Raw genomic sequence first — 15,756 nt, forward strand, 5'->3', positions numbered from 1 at the left:
TCTTAATTACTTCAACCAAAAATGACGTTTCGAACAAATTACTTTCGTACCTCATTTCACTCTCCACCTTTAGTCTTCTGTCTTGTTCATTGCTTTGCTCCTCCAACGATGATGAAGATAATTAAATTGTCATGTACCGGATGAGCCATTTTATGTATTTACATGTCGTAGTTTCAAGTAATCAGATGTTTATATATGACTATTTGCTGCAAATCTCGGTTCAAGGACAATGAAGAATCGTTTACCGATCGTCCTTGACACTGGTAAACAGAATTATATTTTCGTAAGTATGCATACGAGTCTGGTTCGAGAGGTTGGTTGCACGCATGAGTTTCTTTTGTCGGTGCATGAAGTCGAAGCACGCGTGCTGCACGTGCCTTGTTGCAGACGTGACTCGGTCAGCATTTCGTCTTATATTTAGTTAACCGTCTTATTTTGCCCCCGTCGCACCCTGAAAAACAAAGCAATCGCGCTCTCCTGCTACCTCACGGCTATCCGAGCTTGAAATTGCATTGGTGCACTGCGCAACTCTGACCTAAATATCTCGTTTAATATTTTTTGTGATCGCTCGTCATAATTTTTTTCTACCTTCTGCGATTGTTTCTTCGTTGTTAATTCTTCAAGATACCTTTTGTATCTAGGTTTTAGTAACGATAACCATTAACCTATTAATCAAGTCATATTTTAATCAAATATTTCTACCACCATGAAAGTAAAAGTTAATGAAGACAAATTAATTTCAAATAAATCGATTTTAATTCTTCCAAATGTAAATAAGATATAATATAATTGGAAATTGTAATTGGGCAACAAATGTTTCAAGTATTGTCTAAACCTCTTCAAATATTAATAGAATACTGCTTTAACATATATTTAAAATGTTTTTAGTGAAACGTAATATTTTACAGCCAATATGTTAAAATGGATTGTTTTAATTTTTTATGTATAGTTATTATTTACTTCAAAGTTAATAATAACTGTTCATATTTATTATAATGAATTTGGATATTTAAAATATAACTTACAAAGGTTTGTAGTAGAATTGAAAACTCGTTTCGAAAGTTGTATTATCTGAATGTCTTCGTTTATTTAATAAAATGCATATTACGTAGGTTATTACTAGCAATATCATAAATTAATATTTAAGTTCGGTTGTAGTTTCTCACCGTGGTTTGAAAATTTGAAAGCAGTGATTGCAGTACCAACATAAAGATCGGCGATAGATATTTCCTAACGGAATCGTTTTAATTAGGATCAACAAATTATTCGAGGACGAGATCAGAGTAATGGGATTAGGATCTGAACGTAATTTCAAAGGAGGTAAATGATTTCGTACTGTTTATTGACAGATCTACACTGTTTTCATTTGCTTTAATCGGGATTATCCTATACAGCTGTCTCCCTCATGCCCGCCTTAGTTATCTTAAAATTCCTTTAGGCTTATATCCAGAGTATCGGGTTTTGGACTTTTTTCGTACGCTTATACATCGGATGCTTGCCGTATGCCAGGGTGGACCACCAGATGGTCCACGATCGTCTGGTTCGGCGGCTCTGCCATCTGATGCCGAACTTTCGCATTGTTTCTTCAGGCATCGAATCGATCGCGAAATAAATTCTAAAAGTACAAAACGTGTCCATGTTCTTTTATCTAACCGTTCGGCATACGATTATTTTCACGAAGAAAGGATATGATCATTGAATGTGCTTCTTCGTGAAATCGTAGCAGTTATTCCACTTAATTCATCATTTGTGAATAATCCGAATAAACGCAGGTGGCGGAAGTGTTATTGCCGTGAAATCGAACTTTAGTTATTTCATGCATGCAGACTGCTTAACATGCAATGATTCATACTATTAACACAAAGTAGTATGTAATAGTAATATAATGTGACAATATACGATATATAATAAATAACGATATACATAAATATCCTTTTTTTTTCATTATTTTGAATTGATTTTCATAAATCGCGAAAAACCGCGATTTTCATCATTTTTAACCGTTTGTAGTTCATAGCAGCGAGTTAATCGATTTCGATGAAATTTTCAGTCTGTAGATATGTAACTGGCACAAATCTTTAAAATATGTTGTTTAAATTTTCATTATAGGCCCAGATGTAGAGGTTATGAAAAGCGATCTTTTCTTTTTCCTTTTCGCAATTTCCAGCAATTGTAATCAATAAAAACTTTTTTTATACGTCTAGTAAACTAAGTCTTCTAATTTTTTAAACAATACTCAGGTCACCTGTTTTAATCTTAAAAAGGTTATTCTGCTTTAAAGGGTGTCTGAATATTAATGTGAGTAACTGTATATGCTTAAATTACTTGATTATGTAAGTACATAATAGCAAATATGTAATGTAAATGAAAGTTAACAATTTTCGAAATTAGAAAATAGTGATAATGGGTCTTAAATAAATTCCTTGACAATAATGAAATACATTTACAACAACAACAGTAATGGAATTTTTAATTAAAATTCATTTACAGGGATATGCTTCATGTTAACAATATGTAGTACATAATGTAACATTTTGCTGCATGACATATAATATCTGAGTTCTACATTGTGCTCGCGTTTTACAAGATTAATAATCATATAAATCTTTACTTTGTTCGTATGGAAAATGAATGTTTAAAAAATGAACAATAACTGAGAGATAACTAAATACACGAGTATCGTTGTCTGTCTTTATGCAGTAGTCATACTGTAGTCATATTTTCCTGTTAACCTCGATCGTGAAAGGTTGAATAAGTCACATGTAATAATTAAATTCGTTCATAAAGGAAAAGTGGCAGTATATCTACATTGAATTTGGAGGTCAAACCGCAGTGGAAAAAATATCTCGATGAATCGTTCAAAGGTGTGCTAATTTCGTGGTGGTACGTCACAATAGGTGAACGCGTTTCGCCGGTTTGCGCCTAGCCAAGCTTCCGACCGCAACTGGATTAGCTATCATTAAAACTATCCAAAATGAGGAGTAAGTATCTATTAAAATTAGAAGACAGCCAATCCCTATCGTCGGGATAGATAATAATAGCTGCGTAGTATACAGGTTACGCCATAAAATCTGCTATGAACCGCAACGGTTTTACTCTCGTGCCAAGCTAGCCTTTTTCGACACTGTTTTTTCCCTTTGTAGCGTGCCTTTCGTCTCTTCTTCGCGCCAGAAAGATCGTAAACGGCATAAATGTTACCCAATAGGTACTTACCTCGCTCGTCTTCTTTTTCCTTTCGTTTGTACCAGTATTCGCCTCAGAGCACCTTTCACATGCAGCACCTTCGCTGCTAAAAACATCGCTGGCTCTTCGTCTCTGGTGACCACCTATTATTCTTTGCTCTCACCAGCCAATAGGCAATGCATTTCGCATTTCTTCACACGTGTAGGCATCTTGATGACATGTGGCTGGCGGTCAGGCGCTGTTTATAGTCTTGTCTTTCCTACCCTTTATAGATACCTACGCTTCTCCTAGGTAACATCGCGAGCATGAGTGTAAGGACAACGAACTTAATGTTTTCTTTTTGCTTTGCTTGTTCTCTTCTGTGCTTTCTCTATGGTATCACCTTTCTGTTACGATTATCTTTCAGTTTGTTCTCATAATATTATGTACTGTGCTGTAATATAATTAATTAAATAGTATTAGTATTGCAATTTATCTGGGTACCATTATACTGCTGTAGTATTCATCATACATATTAAATCATTGCAAATCGAATGATCGAATTCTTAATAAAACTTTTCATTTATAGCTTTCTTGGAATTGATATTAATTGCATTACATATATTTCAACAGATTCAATACATTTTGACCATTGTAGATCAAAGTTACGATTATTACAATTAAAATCATTGCCGATCATTTTTTCTTGGAATCTGTATTTCCAACCTAAATTTCTCTTGTTAATGTAACCTTCCAAAAATTTGTAGTAATGTTGCCAGCAAAATTTACTGTATTAGGTCAGTGTTTAAAGTTTTATAAAATTGCATTGAAATTCTTCGAGGATGATTCATGATTCGCTTTATTACATAATCTGCCTCCTTATGATTAGCGAAAAGAATTAACGAAACAATCATCATACTATGCTCGGCATGCTACAAATTTTGAATTGATATTTTGATAAATATTATTTGACAGCATTTTCAGTCAAAATCTGGATTATTTTATATATTTACGAAATTAACAATTTATGTATAGCAACCTAATAATATTTAATTAATATTATCAACCCCAGAAGTTAATTTAAATTTTATATTTAAATACATTTATATTTAAATTTTTTGAGGTATAAGTTATAAGCATTAACATTAAATGTGTTGATTCATGGTATTTGTTTAATTTTTTTCTGGTCTGTTTTAATTATATTAAATGGTTATTAAGAAAGATTGAAACTTGCATAGTAACCTCATACGTAAGAAATTTTTTATTTCGCAGTCCTTATCATTAACGTTTGCATAGCCAATGAGGATAAGAATTCCACTTTGGAGGTACCAATTACATGAACGTGTAATTTAGGCCTACAAGTACGAGATGATGGAAAAGGGCGGTTTTAGAGTAGAGTTACTTCGACGGTCACTGAAATTTCTTATATATACATCTATACAGTGTCATGAAATGTATATAATCAGCAGATTCTTGAAGGCAGATAAAATCAGAATACGACATCAATCGTTGTAGAAAAAAAAAGAGGAAAATGCCATGTAATATAAAAATAAAATTGAGTTCGTCGTTCGTAAGATAAATTAATATATTAATTCTGAGAGCAGAAGATATCGCTAATTTTCTTAAATATCTTAAATATTCTTAAAAATTCAGAAGATGAATGATTAATACACTAATTTTGAGAGTGGAAGATAATACCACTTCTCCATTCCATTTACAAAATTGTTTTAAAAATTCGTATTTTTTTAGAAATTTCTTTAGAATTCAAACCGTGGATCTGTTGGGTTCCGTTTATACATAATTCTGTTAATATTTTATCTAACTACTTATTTTCCATCGTAATACTTGATGGTAATTTAAACGTCCTTTGTTCAACTAAAAAGTAATTTATTTTAATTAATAATAGATATAATTGACCTCTTCCCCCTTTTTACTCTCAGGAAATCGTAGGATCTCGTTCGTGAATTCTTGGCTATGGGAGAACCACGAATGTTACACGTGGAAACCGTTACGTTCCTTTGCGAGAAAGCACCATATGGCGTAGGCGATGTCGCTGTGAATCGATGCCGTTGTTGTTGTTATTGCCAGGTTCTCTGCGAGTCGGTAATTACGCGACGCGGTTCCATGCAAACGCGATTTAAGGGAGTTTTTTCTCATTGAAAGGGTACCTACATTAGTGGACAACGATCGAGGGTAGGCTTTTATGCGTGCCAGATTGTGCCACGCAACCCAAAATGCGTGGGAATAAAATACCTCGTTACGATATCATTACATCGTTTACTATTTTATACGTTAGGAACAAGAAAACAGGGGCGTTTACCATGTGCATTCCAGATGTGAATCACCGAATGCATAATGATCAGCGACACGAAAACACGATAACGATATATTCCTGAAATTATTTGCACGAATTTTTAACAGTTTTGTAACTATGTCTCAATTCATCGTGCTTGATCTTTGTTTCAGAGAAAAACTATTAAGGTAAAACATAATATAGAAATATAAGTATTAACATATTTTTACTAGTTCTATAATAAAAGACGAAAACACAATTACTTTTCTCGCGTACCAATATATCGATATAAATATAAATTATATAAATGTATACATCTATACACAGGAGTCAAAAAGATTTATATAGATTTCCCAGTTCGATTCGTCTAAACTTTGCGAACATGTTTTATAAATATAAATAAAAAGAAATGTTATATAGACATACACACAGCTTGCTTTCAATATAAGTAATCGCTTCATTTTTAATGTACAGGATAATTAATATCTCATTTCAAGATGTTGACTATTTCTGTCGACAAGTAGTTCTTGTTAAGTTTCTGACAGCGGTAAAGCATGATACATATTTATTATTCTACGAAACTCGTTCCGGTTTTCTTCTATCTCAATAGATGAACTATTTCATTGTATCAGTTTATTATTCATTTCAATTTTTGTTTCACGTAACTGACTCTTGTACTTTCAGACACAAGTATAGTAGAAGTATAGTAGCGTGAAATGAAATGATCTTAGTGAAAATATATTACGCTTTCTATTATAATTCTTTCATAAAATTTCAAACCATCTATATTTATATATAACATCTTTTCCTTTATTTACATTCCTAGAAGATACTAACAAAGTTTTACCGAAGATGACTTACAAACATCCTGCATATTAAGATTATTTATACAATAACCATAATATCAAAACAAATTATTCCTGTAATACAAATTGTTGCAGTGCTATTGTATCTACGTAGTTGATAAAAGGATTGACTGGAAGAAAATATTTCTACGAGAATTATCTGGAAATTAACACGCAAGAATAAAGTACGAAAGGTAGCGGATCTGGTGAAAAAGGCAGACAGAATACGGAATTATACTGTTTTGACGTGTACACAGTTGGTGGTAGCGCGTTCTTCATGTACAATCGGGAAAACCTGGCATCTGTTACTCTTCGTCTCTTTTTCCCCTTAGCGAGAAGCCTTTCTCCTCGTGAATCGAGATCCTCGTAACTCACGGCAGACAGTTTTCGAAAGGATTTCTGCGGGTACGAGTGGTTGAGGAGAGACAGGCGGGGGACAGAGGAAAGATCGAGGAAGGGGTGGTCGCGTGCCCGCATCATCTGCACCATGCAAAAATCTCTGGAAAACTCGAAAAAAAGCCCGAACTAGCTGTGCAGCTGCCCGATCGTCTAAATGTCTTATTCAAATAACTCTGCATCGGCAGGCTGTGTGTACCAAAGAAAGGGATGATTCCACATTTCCAGAGGCTGTTTTCCTGTGGTTCAGAACGAATTGAGAAAAGGGTTGAAGGCTCGAATGGAAGCATTATTGACGATTATGCGTTATCTGTATTCGAGAAAAGGGTCGTAGGTGTGGAAGCAAATTCACGTATGGATGCTGACATCTGCCTCGATCGTTACTTTGAATTTTTTCTTTGAAAGTAGCAATTGTGGTAGTCAACGTTCTTTCTCTTCATACTACTAGCCTGTATGCACGTAGACGCGTATCAAGCCGTTTATGGACGTATTGAACGTTAAATTCAGCGGTTTCATTTGACGCTGGTTCGTTCTTTTTGCCCTGTACCATATCTGTCTGGTCACGGATCTGCACAAACCTTGATGAATTCTTTACGAATGGACGAACTGAATGTATCAAACGCATATATCATTTAAGTAGCTATTATGGTACGACTGAGACAGTTTGAAGTATTCGTCATTGTGTTACTCGAGACGTGACAGTCGTTAGCTGTGTTTATGTATCCTTCCATATGAAGTGACTCCTCTTGGTGTTTATACAGAAGCGTCTTGAATACCTTTTGCTTTTACAAAGCATTTGTTATAAAAAGTATGACTGGGTTTAATAAATAATGTTTCAATCACCGCGTTATTTCATTAATATCTTTGCCATCTTTTAGTTAGTATTTTAGCTAATATTAAACATTTTTTGAACATAAAGATGCCTACATAAGATTGCAAATTAATCCTTAAAAATTTATATGTGCGATATTTCTTTTCTTATTATACATCTGTATAGTATAGCAGTAGTATTTTACTGCGGAGAAGTATAATTACTGCGCTTTAAATGACGTTGATTAACTGAAATTCATGTTTGATTAGTTAACAAATTTGTAACAGAAAAATATCATAGAAACGATACTGAACACATGTATGAGTATGCATAGAACCAGGTAAGCTTGTCAAAGGAATAAGCGCGTGCGGGGGTGGCCAGGTGCGAACTCCCGTATAAGTGATTGTCAGGAAAGCGAGGGTGGGTAGAAAAAAATATGTTCTGGCATACGGTTGGACGTTAGCATAACTGTGGTCAGTGATAAAAACAGATCAAACAAACTAAATTGATACTAGTTTCCCGATAATCAAGAACTTACTATAGTTGGATTGATGCGACGTTTGGCTATTTCCGTCCTGTAACGTGCCAAATCTGCTTTTATATGAATTTTGAAATCTGTTGTTACATGAAATCTACTATTATACGAAGATTTTTACTGTAAAATTTGATTTATCATACTAAAGTATCGGGTATTATTCATTCATGAAGGTACGCAAATTTTTATGTTTAAACCTAATCTATATTTAATCTATATTTTTATCTATGTTTAAATTTATAAGGAATATGTTTATTATTAAATAAATCTTTTTATCCAAAAAACATAATCTCTTTTAACATTCTCTTCTTAAAACTACATTCCTTAACATAATGATATAGAAACGATGTAAATGTAATTAAAATACAAGTCGTCTAAACAATTTTTTATTAACTGCTATAAAATAGTTTAATTTTCTAAAGGTAAAACGGCAGCCAAATAAAAATGAAATTACTAGTTTTATTATTAATAACAAAATTGTGTTATATAGAAAAGTTAAAATGAGTCTCGATGTGTTTTGTGTACATCTTAAATATTTAATTACTAACAATGAGTTAAAATGTGTATTATACATATTTCGATCATTTGCAGTCAAAACAGGCAAAATCCCTTACAGTTTCGTTCCGAGGGCGGAAACAAGACTATCGTCGACGATCAAAGGGTGCTGAAAATGATTACGGGGGTGTACGTATCGACATTATCTTGGAAGGGGTAGTTGAGCGGCTGGTCGATGGTCGGTTATCGACCAGGGACGAGGATAAATACTCGCATATCGTGGGATAGGCAACCACCTGCAGGGGGGCAGGTGATGTTAGACGTAATCAGAACAGGGCGCCAATCTGCGTCACCCTATTTTCGTCCTCGACATTTGTTTCATTTATGTATCGCAATGTGCGGCACTTAAAAATACGTATATACGATATGTAAATACTATAGCGGCAGACAGACAAAAATCTAAAAATGTGCATGAATTCATATACTATTTGTATTGCGACAGTTTTCTCCTAAAACTTTAGGATTTCATTTATAATTCAAGATTGGTCGGAATAATTGAATATCTTAACAAGTTTCCATGCAACGATGTAAATAAAGCTGTGTGTAGGCGGATAATGAGCGAAGTACGTATATGTTAATCATATCATGGTCGATCAAACACAAAATTGCTTGAAACAAACTTTTAACAAAGTTGTAGAGATTTTCCACCATTGTGTCCCTCATCTACGTCTCGCTATGTCACAAGTTGATAGTATAAGAAAGGAGAAAATTCACGAGAGCAGTAGACTAACGCTAGACGTCGCTAGACCGGTCTTCGATAAAAAGTAGCGAAAACTTGAACAGCACGGACATTGCATGCTTCAGCAGTTGTTGGATGTCACGTTCACTGGGTTAGTACTGCCGATCGATGCAACCGAGTCTCTTTAGCGCTGTTCCTTCTTCCTTTTCCCTCTCGCACCATTTCTTCATTTTGATCATGCGGGTCCGCTGTCCGCGATAGCTATACATACAGGTCGTACCCACTGGCCTACACCAGCGCACTGGCCTGGCAACCTGCTTCTCTCGGCTCTTCCTTTCTTTCTTCTTCCTCCTGGTCAGCTATAAACGCAGGTTGTATCTGTTGCGGCGGCGCATCCTTCGATCTACCCGAGATCATTGTCCTTTAATCTTTTGATCCTTTGATCCCTGTGGCCTATCATCCGAGTTTGAAATGACGATGAACAAGCGAAGCTAACGAAGAACTGGCACGTGCTTCAGCCTTCCCTACTTTGCATCAAATTCTTTACAGGAGAAACAATGGAACAATCTACTAAAACTTGAGCAGTGTCTAACAGAACATAAGACGTTACTATCTTACTATCGAGTATTTATCCTTTTTCGATTCTTAGGGTTTCTGAAATATAGAAAATTTTGTAAAAATATTTTTAACATTCAACAATTTTCTTTTACATTCAATATATTGTAGTATACTGTATACATAATATGTATATGTGAAGTTTAAATTTAATTGTTATTGTACATATTGAAGAAAAGTTATACTACATACATACTTTAGGAAAAGTTGTTCTCTTATTTTCTAGATTACACTAATTTTATACGTAAAATATATGTGATTTCACTTATATTTTACTCGATGATATTATTATATATCCACACATATTTTTATTTTCGCTATATATACACGTTTGCTGGTATTTCATTTAATACGTTAAATATAATATAATATTAAATGTAATTTCCAATATATATATTTGTAATAATGAAATAGTATAGAACATCCTAACGGTTATAAAATAATCTAAACTACAAGTTTAGTTTCCAGTCATTTAGTTATTCATTAATCATCCAATGTAATTGTAACATCGGAGAGTATTAAAAATACAATTGATATATATATTACGTTCTTATCGTTATCATTCGAAATGTTAATATTACAAATTATACACGAGAGCTCATTGAGATTATTAATTCCAACAGCATACATGTGCAATATATATACGAGCATCCATTATACATACGTATCTGAAATTACGACAAATCGAAAAATGACGCCCGGTAATATTTCAACCGAGACGACAATTTACTCCAGTTTGCTGTCATTCTCGGTTAAGATGAAAAGTGAAAGACAGAATTAAAATAACGACATACATTGGTAACCTTCGAATCTGTTTCGGGTCCGCGGATCTTTCTTTCGGCCGTTATCGACGGTTTCAAGGAAGCCGGCGAGACGATACACGGGGGGAGACTAGTTAATGATGCGGCTACTTTATGCGACAGGTACGCGTGAGTCTTCTCTTTCTTGGCCGATGGTTTTTCGTAGTGAGTAGATGTGGGCATAGGGGCAGTCAGTCCAGTCAAGCAGTCAAGCCATCGAAGAAGGCAACCAAAGCCAACCAGTCAGGTTAGGCGCTATGGACGATCGTGTTCGAGCAGCCGAGTGACCCGACACCATGCGCTTACGGCAGGTGCTTGCCTCTTACAGCCTTTCTCGCTGGTGTCGGCTTCTCTCGTATATACCTTTAATGCCGCCTCGGTAAGAGCCAGACCCAAAAGAAGTACCCAGGCATCTGCCTCACTCTCTAGACGGGCGTGCGAGTTTCAGATCGTCGAAGGCTCAACCGAGTGGGAGAGAGGAATCGAGCCACGCGCCAACCATCCCCTCTACTCTTCCTCTTCCTCTTGCACGATGTTTCTTCGTATTTACCGACGCTCTATGTTCTTATGCTGCACTCTACAACACTCTCTTCCTACTTCCAGCCACTTCCTATTAGTTGCATAGGGATCACTCTGATACCGGATACCTTTTGCCGACGTCGCGATCAGGGAATTGCTTAAAAAGATTCTATATACATACATATACGCGCCAGTAAATTTTGGAGGTGTAAAAACGTATTATTGCCATAAACAGATAAAAGCAGTATTTATAATTGATTTTCTGCCCTTGCTCTATAGGCTTTATTGTAGGCTTGACTCATACATGACATACAAACGTATATGCTTCTGAATTGACTCGAAAGTCATAATTATGCAATAACTTTTGTACGATAAGAAGGATTTTACGTATTGCGTGTCACTTATTTTTATGTTTAACTGACTGAGTTACTTTGAAACAGAATTTATTTTAGTTTTTGCACCGTGATATCTGCCGCGTTATAGAGAATACTACTGCAGACCACGAATATTTTGGGTTAAACGAAAGTATCTGCATTTTCTATGTAGTATTAGTATAATGTACTATTAAGTAATTTGTCAGTAAATATTCTTTTATTTTCACACTCTTATGTAGTATTCTACTACCTACAATAATTAAAAATTCTTTTTATTTTGTAAAATTTCCAATATCAGAAAAATCGTCTTCCATCACAACAACGCTTCAGTGTATTATGCGTATTATATAGTAATGACAAAAAGCATTTATACCATAGACTATAGCGAGTATCTATTATAACAATTATATACTTATTGATTAAGTCCGCAAGTGTATCAACTTTTATATGACTACAAAAATTGATTATTTTGAAAATGATATGTGGAACCTGATGAAATAGGACGCATCATTGAAAAACAAGTTTATGTATAAATATGTTTTGTAGCTACTGCATATATTTTTGAGTTTTATGATTCAAGAAAGGTAGTTAAAGGACGGAATTGTGAAAATATATAACATCTTTCGTATTTATTTAAGTTATCTCAAAATTTAAACAATATATCGAATACAAGTTCAATACAAAAGATGTGACTGGATATTAGATGGATTATATTTGGATTATGTTATATATAACATATAAATTGACAGAAGTATTATTTATACTTACAATTACAAGAATTAAATTACGTAGAATTATATTGATCATAAATTGTTATAACCTTGCGTAAATTGGTGTCTCTCGAAATTTAATATACCGATAATGATTCAAATGCTATTTGAGTATTCTTGAATGTATTGTAAGTACCTATAGATACAAATCTTAATTAAAGAGTACATATTACGAGTGCATCGTAAAGCCAAATATTTCATCTATATTAATAACAATCAGTATGCAAGATTTTATCAAATAGAAAATTATGTTTAATTTCAAACCCAATCAACGCTTTCTTATTAACTTGTATGTCTCAGACCTTTTAAAGCGTATTTAGCGATGCGTTTTGTATAAATAGTCAGTCTTATAAAAATATAGTATAAAGTTTTACACTTATCACTCATATTACAAAGATTACATTGTTTATCGTATTAATGTAAATTTTACTTCTTTTGTAACTAAAGTTATAACCTAAGTCTCAAATTCTAGTGAAAATTTCACAATACTATATCTATAAATATTAAAACATTTATGCCAAAATACTAAAAATATTTCTACATAGAAATGTATGTATTTGTATTTACAATAACGAGCATTACAACATCAATACGTTGCTATAGTTATATTATTGTGATTAATATTACTTGAGTATTTAAAAGTTTGTTAATAATTGTTTACTGTAATGTAAAATATATAATATAAGAAAAACATCTATAAAACATTTATAAAATCGTAAAACACCTATAAAAATGTATATCTGCTCTTTTATTTCCGTTTCTACAACGGAAGCATCTCTGACGTTTCCACATATCTCGAGACCCTGCTTCTCTTTCAGCATTTGCTTCATCTGGTTTCAGCGTCTCGTTCCGGGGCGGTGGGCTATGAAACGTTCCGCGACGAAAAAGACGTGAAGTGGCTGGCCACGTCAAAATCGGGGAGAGCTACCGACAAAAAGCTCAGGCACCGAGCACAATACACGCCCACTCTGGCATTATTTTCAATTCCATGCATTCAAGCATTGAACCGCCTCCGGAATCGCTATTCCTGTGCTTGGAATCGGCTTTTATTATAACTATACGCAAATGTGTAAGTACCTGTGTATGTACGTATGCCTTGTGAGCGTGCACATAAAATCTTCCCGTTATTATTCGCATTGATAAATGATCGCTGCCGCGTCATGGCAAACAATACTGCAGAAAAACGTTTGCTCCGCCGACGCTACAATCAGCCGGATATGAGCGACGCCACTCGCCCCCATCCATTTCTGGAAGTCCTTTTAACTTAATTTCTACGGTTTCTCTGTAGATTACGATTTCACTACGATGCTTTGTCTTATGACGTTCTTTCCTTTCCGCTCATTGAAATCTCTTTCCTGCGCCCGTAGCTACAACAGCCGCGAGATTTCTCACTTTGTTGATAAGTATTTCGCGATATTCTCAAAGATGTGAGAAGTTTAGTGTTTTATTAGCACAGTTTCTTAAAATATATAATTACTATGAATATTTGAGAGTACACAATTAATTGAATCATAAGGATTGCTTAGTATCATATCGAATATAAAAATGATTTCTGAGCATAAATAAAAATTTTAGTAGTTTCTATTCCTTAAAATTACATTCAAAATATATATAATATCTTTATATCATAGCCATAATTCTATCACCTCCCTTTAATGTACTGTTGCTATTTGTATAGTATCTTCACGCCTTTGATACTACCGAAATATTGGTAAAAATGGGAAGGACGTATCTAAAAGTAATTTAAAAGAACTCAATACACTTTTAAAGTAATTTAAAAGAATTTTTTTAAATCCATTAGGTATTCATATTCCTGCCACTTCTCTAGTATTATGTGAAAAGAATCCATAAGGAAAATATTTCTTATACTTTTGTAACCATTATTTCATAATTTGAAATTTTATGTAAATTGATTATCAACATAACGAATTTTGCATAACACAGAATGTTTTTAAGTATATACGTAGACAAGTAACGTATAAAGATTTTGGATTTTCGAGAATATTAAAACACGTGTATCAGAATCAGTTCGATCATGTTTTATAATTTGTACAAAAATATGAATAAGAGCGATTCTTATTAATTACGCATATAAGTATGTATATCTACAACATTCCACATCTTTTACCTTAAAATACGTGGCTACGTCAAAATACACAAATGTAACACGACGTGTACGAACTACGTACGTACGAGCATAAATCAAGGATTAAAACAGTGTCGATGCGAAATTTCTTGCAGAACCGCTTGTAAATAAATTTTAAATCGACTTAATCTTCCGCTCGTACTACGAAGTGACGAGATACATCTTACATTATTTTGTCACGATATGAATAGAGAATAAAAAGAACATAGAATAAAAAGAAGATAGAATAGAGAAGAAAAAGAACTGTTTAATAAGGTAGTAAATATGTACTTGATATCACAGCTGCGAAATCTATGGTGGGAGATGTCCTTGAAATTCAAGGTAGCCTCTGTCGTAGTATAATGCAGAAATACAGGATCTTGATCTTCGCTGCACTCCATAGCTTCTTCCTGCTAGTCTAGTAACTTATATCCATTAAGATTCTCGCAAAAAACGCTGACAAACATGTTAAGCATGCATCTTAATCATACAACAATATTTTAGATTATAAGAACTATGAAGTACTGTTTAAAATCAACACGATCGATAAACATCAATCACTGTAATGTTACATTCGCGTAGACCGTACAGATATTTTATTAGAGAAATCCCTATCGAAGAATAACGACGAGTTATTCGCTTTAATTGAGGACAAATGAATTACCGTGTCAAGAAGTGGTTATTAAACGGCAAATAAAACGAATATAAATTGAGACTGTTCTTGTAGCACCGATTCACCTGCATCAAACCAGTTTATAGAATATTTTGCATGAACGAAAGATTGATTACCTCGAAAGAAAGAACAGATAATACTTATTTTTATACGATTACTCTTGAAATACTAATATGGTGGTCTCGCAAATATATGTTCCATTTGTTGACAAATGATATGTCTTTTGAGTTATGTCTTAATTTGATAACTTCGGTCCCATTCTAGACAATTAAATATGTCGATCTAACATTTCAAATTTCTGACCAGTTTCTAATGTTGGGATCATTCTAAAAGTTTCTAATTCATAAATAAGTAGAAACGTTCAGATCGTTAATAATTCTATTTTAATATTAGTTCAGGGGAAATAGCATAGGAATGCTTTTGTGTCATAGTGAAGCATGAAATATATTTGCAATACATTCGTGCTACTACATACACTGTTTTATTTATGAAATATTTCTGGAACTTCACCATAACTTCAATTTAGCAGTTTGGCAACATTTTAACTATGCATATGGCTATCGTGCATGTATATAATGTAATAACAAAAAAATTAGTATGTAAA

The 15,756-nt window shown here is 33.8% G+C and overlaps 1 pseudogene; it reads right to left on the minus strand.

The window, feature by feature from the left end:
- Positions 1 to 1,374: 1,374 nt before the first annotated feature.
- On the minus strand, positions 1,375 to 9,693 carry LOC117239710 (annotated as a pseudogene).
- Positions 9,694 to 15,756: the final 6,063 nt, after the last annotated feature.

Source organism: Bombus vosnesenskii, unplaced genomic scaffold, assembly GCF_011952255.1.
Source record: "Bombus vosnesenskii isolate JDL3184/JDL3185 unplaced genomic scaffold, Bvos_JDL3184-5_v1.1 scf7180000014105, whole genome shotgun sequence".
Taxonomy (NCBI): Eukaryota; Metazoa; Arthropoda; class Insecta; order Hymenoptera; family Apidae; genus Bombus; species Bombus vosnesenskii.